This window comes from Urocampus carinirostris, chromosome 11 (assembly GCF_059441175.1).
Source record: "Urocampus carinirostris isolate Australia breed hairy pipefish chromosome 11, RoL_Ucar_1.0, whole genome shotgun sequence".
NCBI lineage: Eukaryota > Metazoa > Chordata > Actinopteri > Syngnathiformes > Syngnathidae > Urocampus > Urocampus carinirostris.
Window position 1 is genome coordinate 11,280,092 of NC_142359.1, and position 6,000 is coordinate 11,286,091.

Consider the following 6,000-nt stretch of genomic DNA (forward strand, 5'->3'; position numbering starts at 1 on the left):
CCTAGTTCTATCACTCTCTCTCCCTCTCCCTCCCTCCCTCTCTAGTTCTATCACTCTCTCTCTCTCCCTCCCTTCCTCCCTCTCTAGTTCTATCACTCTCTCTCTCTCCCTCCCTCTCTAGTTCTATCACTCTCTGTCTCTCTCTCCCTCCCTCTCTAGTTCTATCTTTCTCCCTCTCTCTCTATCTCCCTCCCTCCCTCTCTAGTTCTATCTCCCTCTCTCCCTCTCTAGTTCTATCTCTCTCTCTTTCTCCATCTCTAGTTCTCTCTCTCCCTCTTTCTATCTCTCTCTCCCTCCCTCCCTCTCTAGTTCTCTCTCTCTGTCTCTCTCTCGTCACTCTCTCTCTAGTTCTATCCCTCTCTCTCTTTCTCTCTCTCTCGTGATTGGTAAATATGAGTGGTATGAGCTCCGTTGTGTTTGCCTAGTACGAACAATTCGAACGTTTAAATTAGGTAAAAGTTTACAATAAAGAAACAATAAAGGCTATTTTAATATAGTAGCATAATACAATTAGTTTTTCGGTGCATCATGTATCATCATTGTTGGTAATACATCACCAAAACCAAAAACCTTAGAATCCTCGGCTCTTTTCAGTGAGCCGAGCCAAACGTGGCAGTTCCCGAAAAATAGCCGAAACTCCCATAACTGGTGCCCGAGAGGAAGCCGGAAGAGGATGGTTGCCTTGGAAACGTAATACGGGCGCAGTTTTCCTGAAAACGGAGAGGGGGAAAGTCAACATAAAAAATAAATGAAATCATTTTTGTGTATCCATACATACTGACACAGATTTAAATTAGGTGTGTAGAAAAAATCGATAGTAGCAAAGTTCACTATCCAGGTTAAATCGAGTGAGCAAAGTGCACAGGAACATAAAACAAGCGCACCCGCACTGATGCCCCCATAACATGGCTTGTTTGTGCTTAAGTGAGTGTAAAAGAGCAAAGCTAAACACTAACACCGAAAATGTACACAAATAATGTGACTCGATACTATGTCAGAGACTGAAGGACACTCAACTGTTGCCAACCATGTCCACAAAAGAAAAAAAGAAAACACGTTCCATCCCCAAATCCAAATTCAGTCAAATCACATTGTTAAAGGGCCAGTGTGTATTTTTAATCACCCCCTATTAGTAACAAAAAACCTTGATGCATTTAAAAAAACAAACATGTCCAATGCATTTTGTCATGCATTTTATTGTGTATTTTTCCGTTTTGTCATGAACCGTGAACCGGAACAGGATCAGGACCCAAACGCGTGACTTTCTCACAAAAGCCCTTTATTTTACGGGAAATGGGTAGTCATACACGTTAGGCAGCGGCCTGGCATGGAAAGCCAGGAAGCCAGAGACCGACGAGATCGATTCCAATTGCCCGAGCAGATATCGGACAAATGGGGTCGATACCGGACAGGACAGGATATCGAAAACAACTGGACAAACTAGACGGGAACAAAAACTGTAGAGAATAATAAACAGGACAAAAATAGACGGGAACTTACCTGCCAGTGGCATCAATCCCTGCAGTGTGTCTCCAGCAACTACAGCCTGGCGGCACCCATCTCTCTCCAGGCCGTTTTTTGGGAGTGGGTCAGGATTCGGAGACGCAAAATATGTCTGGAGTCTTAAAAAATAAAAGCCTAGTATAATAATAATAATAATAATTTCCTTGTATTGTCATTCTGTGTAACAATGTACACAGAACGAAATGTCGATTGCACCTGACCCGTTGTAGCGAGCCGATGCAGCCGCAGCCAACAGAGGGCGCCGCCGACCACTTTTTAAGTCTTAGGAATGACTCGGCCGGGGCGCGAACCACCGACCTCCCAGTCTCAAAGCGGGCGCCTTACCATCTAGGCTACTGAGCTGGTATAAAGACCTATGTTTAAATGAAAAGAAAAGGAGGATCTATACATAAAAATGAGTCATTTAAATGTTTTCAAACATTGGAAAATGTCAAGAATATTTAGGATCCAACAGGCCGTAATTCCAGAGCGCACCAACAGGATGATCTTCATCTGCAGCACCTGAATAGAATCAGGAACCCATTATCAAAGGACTGTGCCAACAGCAACAGCTGTTGATCTTCCTGATCTCCTGGCTGAGTGTACCAGTCGTCGATCTATTCTGGACTTCCTAAACTGCCCGCAAAGAGTGTTTTCTGGATCGTGTTTTTTTATTACTCATTTTCTCTCTATTCAGTCAGCTCTTGTGTCTGCACTTGGGTCCGCCTCAACAAAACATAACAACAGAGGTTTTTGTCATGTTTGTCCTCATTCCAATAACCATTATATAAAAAATATCTATTTCCCTCTCTAGAGCTTTATGTTGCCGACCCCCGGGGTAGAGGTTTGTCCCCCACATTAAACAGTACTGGTTTCCATGGATACCAGCAAGAGAAGCCTCCTGATCTGATTCAGAAACAGCACCTTCATCAACCGGTCGCCGTTGTTTTACGGTGTACATCCCGCTCTTCGGAGATGAGCTGGACTTCGGCAATGACTGGAAGCGGTATTTATGTGATAATACGGATACTAAATCCTATATATTCGGAAATTTTGAGTGTCCCGTCGTACAATATTCATGACATCATTTGTGGGTTTCACATTTTTCATGAAAACCTCCTTTGCTGTTGTGACATTTTAAAGGAACAGGTACGTTTCTTTAATTCCTGCACTTTCATCCATCCCTCCATTCATTATCTAGACCGCTTATCCTCAGTAGGGTCGCGGGGGTGCTGGAGCCCATCTCAGCCATCCTAAGGCAGTGGGCAGGGGACACCCTGAACTGGTTGCCAGTCAGTCGCAGGGCCCACAGAGGCAGACAACTCACTTGCTCATTCATACCTAGGGACAATTTAGGCATGTTTTTGGGATGTGGGAGGAAACCGGAGGAAATCCACGCAAGCACGGGGAGAACATGCAAACTCCGCACAGGAAGGTGGATTTTATGACCTCAGAACTGTGCCGCAGACGCACGAACAACTGCGCTGCCCAGTCTCAATAATGATACGTCTAAATAAGAATACAAGACATTTGCCACTCAGATAACCCAAAGGGGGCAGCACGGTGGCGCAGTGGTTAGCGCTTGTGCGGCACAGTTCATGTCATGGGAACCTGTCGTGGGTTCAAATCCAGCTACAGACTTCCTGTGCGGAGTTTGTATGTTCTCCCCGTGCTTGCGTGGGTTTCCTCCGGGCACTCCGGTTTTCTCCCACGTTCCAAAAACATGCATTTCAGGTGAATTGGCCGGTCCAAATTGTCCCTAGGTGTGAATGAGCGAATGAGTTGTCTGTCCCTCTGTGCCCTGCGATTGGCTGGCAACCAGTTCACTGCCCAAAGATAGCTGGGATGGGCTCCAGCACACCCCGCGACCCTACTGAGGATAAGCGGTACGGCTGATGAGATGAGATGAGATAACCCAAAGGAGGATAATGGGATAACAGTTAAAAGACCTGACCATATTCAATAGAGTTTTAAATCATAAGCAAATGTTCAAGAACTATTATATAAGCATGCCTGTTTTAAATACTCAAAGGACAAGAAACTTCTAAAAATCGCATAAAATGAGGCACACCTCGAACAGTGGTTCTCAAAAGGTCTGACCATTCTATTAAAATATAGATTAATAGAATGGTAAAAGGCTAAAAAATAAAACACGGTCAGAACCAGAACAGATACAGGACCCAATCGCGTGATGTTCTCACACAAGCCTTTTATTTTATAGGAAATGGGGAGTCATGCACGTTAGGAAGCCGGTCTGGCGTGGAAGGAGAGGAAGCCAGAGACCGACAAGATCGGTAACGAATCAGGGTAACGAAAATAAACAGGAGAAACTAGACGGGAACCAAAACTGGAGAAACTCACCAACAGGACAGAAAACAAAACTGGAACCCGAAATTAAACAGTACAAAAATAAACGGGAACAATACCGGACTGGAGATATCACAGGAAAACAGGATCGAGTCAGAATCCACGTCTTGTGGGGCAGAAGTTCGTATGAGAGTGCTGAGCTTTATATAAACAGAAAGTCAATCGCTTAACAAACCGCAGCTGGCACCACACGGGCGGGGCCAATTGGGCACCATGGCAACCGTGACACACACGGACGGGGCCAACCGGGCACCACGGCAACCGTGACACACGCGGGCGCCCCCAAGTGGGCGCCATGGCAACCATGACAAACACTGTAATCCACAGGTGTCAAACAGGCGGCCCACGGGCCAGATCAGGCCTGCTAAGGGATTAATTCCGGCCCGCGAGACAACACTCAGAGAAGCGCAAGAGAAAAACGAGCTGCAGGTTGAAATATGTCAATTTGATGTTGCCAAAGCCAGGTGCCTCGAACAAAGACACTGTACTTGTATTTATTTCTCTCTCTCTTTCCCTTTTCCACTCCTTTTCTCCCACTCTCTGTCTCTTTTTCTCTCTGTGTCTTTTTAACTTCTTTTGCTCTAACTTCCCTTTTTTCATTTCTCTTTTTTCTCCTTCTCTCTTTCTACCCTTTGCGCTTTCTTTTCTATTTTCTCACCTTCTGTCTTTCTATTTCTCTTTCGATTTCTTTCTTCTTCTCACTTTCTTTTCCCCCTGTCTCACGACTTTTTACCTCTTTTGTTTCTCACGCTCTCCCTCTCTATCCTTGTCTTTATTTGTCCCGCCCTCTCTCCTATTCCCTCCCTCTTTCTCTTATTTATTTTTCTCTCTTTTTCTTTCTCTTTAATCTACTAGTCCGACCCCCGACAGGATATTTGTTCTATCGTGTGGCCCCCCCGAGTTAAAATGAGTTTGAAACCACTGCTGTAATCCATATACTACGGTAGCGTTTCAATATCAGAAACTCGTACACCATTTTCATATTTCGCAATCGTTTCCTTCTTCGACTTAATTGTCTTTGTTTTCCACTTTTCCTTCCCCTTATCACCAACTTACTTGGGATCCATTATCACAGGAAGAAAACGGGAACAAAACAAATCAAAATAAAATGAGATGTGGTCCCTTTCAAACACAGCAGGGGCAGGGCATTATCGCCATCTACTGGAAGGGAGTGTACTTGACACTCTGTTGTGACTTCATCGAGGCATTATTTTGCCAAGGGAAAGGCCTGCACCCACTTTGGGGTCCTGACCCACTAGTTGAGAAACACGGACCTTGAGGGCACCCCTAAAAACAAAAACCTTGTGGAAGGCAAAAAAATAAAATAAAAATCAGAAGAAAAACTGCAATTTGGTCACTTTGAGTCACCCTAGTTTGCTACTAAACAAGCTAACTTTTAATGTTTCCGTTGTGATAACATTCATTTTTTTACCAGTCTGCAGTGTAGTATTACGTATCATGTCATGTTTCTGCCATCTTGTGGACACAGCAGATATTGCAACCACATTGGTCCGCTGGTATTACGATCTGTGGTTAGTTGGTTGGATCGGTTAACCACACAGGCGGCCCGAGGGCCAGATCAGGCCCGCTAAGGGATTGAATCTGGCCTGCGAGACCACTCAAAGAAGCGCAAGAGAAAAAGGAGCTGCAGGTTGAAATATATCCACTTCATGTTGCCAAAGCCAGGTGCTTCTCACAAATGCTGTTCTTTCTCTCTCTCACTCTCTCTTCCTCCCATTTTATCTCACTCCATCTCTCTCTTTCTCTGTCTCTTTTACTCTTTTTTTTGTTCCTCTTTGTTACTTTCTCTGTGTCTTTTTACCTTATTTTGCTCTCATTTGTTCATTTTCTCTCTTTCTCTCTCTTGCTTTCTCCATCTCTTTCTCCCCTTCTCTCTTTCTATTTCTCATTGGATTGCATACTTTATCTTTCTTTCCCCCTCTCTCGCTTTTTCTCTATTTATTTCTTTTGTTTCTCACACTTTCTTTCTCTCTCTCTCTTTTCTCTTTTTCTTTCACCCTTTCTCTCTTCCTTTGTTTCACCCTCTCTTTTCTCTCCCTCTCTTTCTCCAATATCTGTCTCTTTCTTACTTTCTCTCTAATCTACTAGTCCGGGCCCAGAGAGAATGTC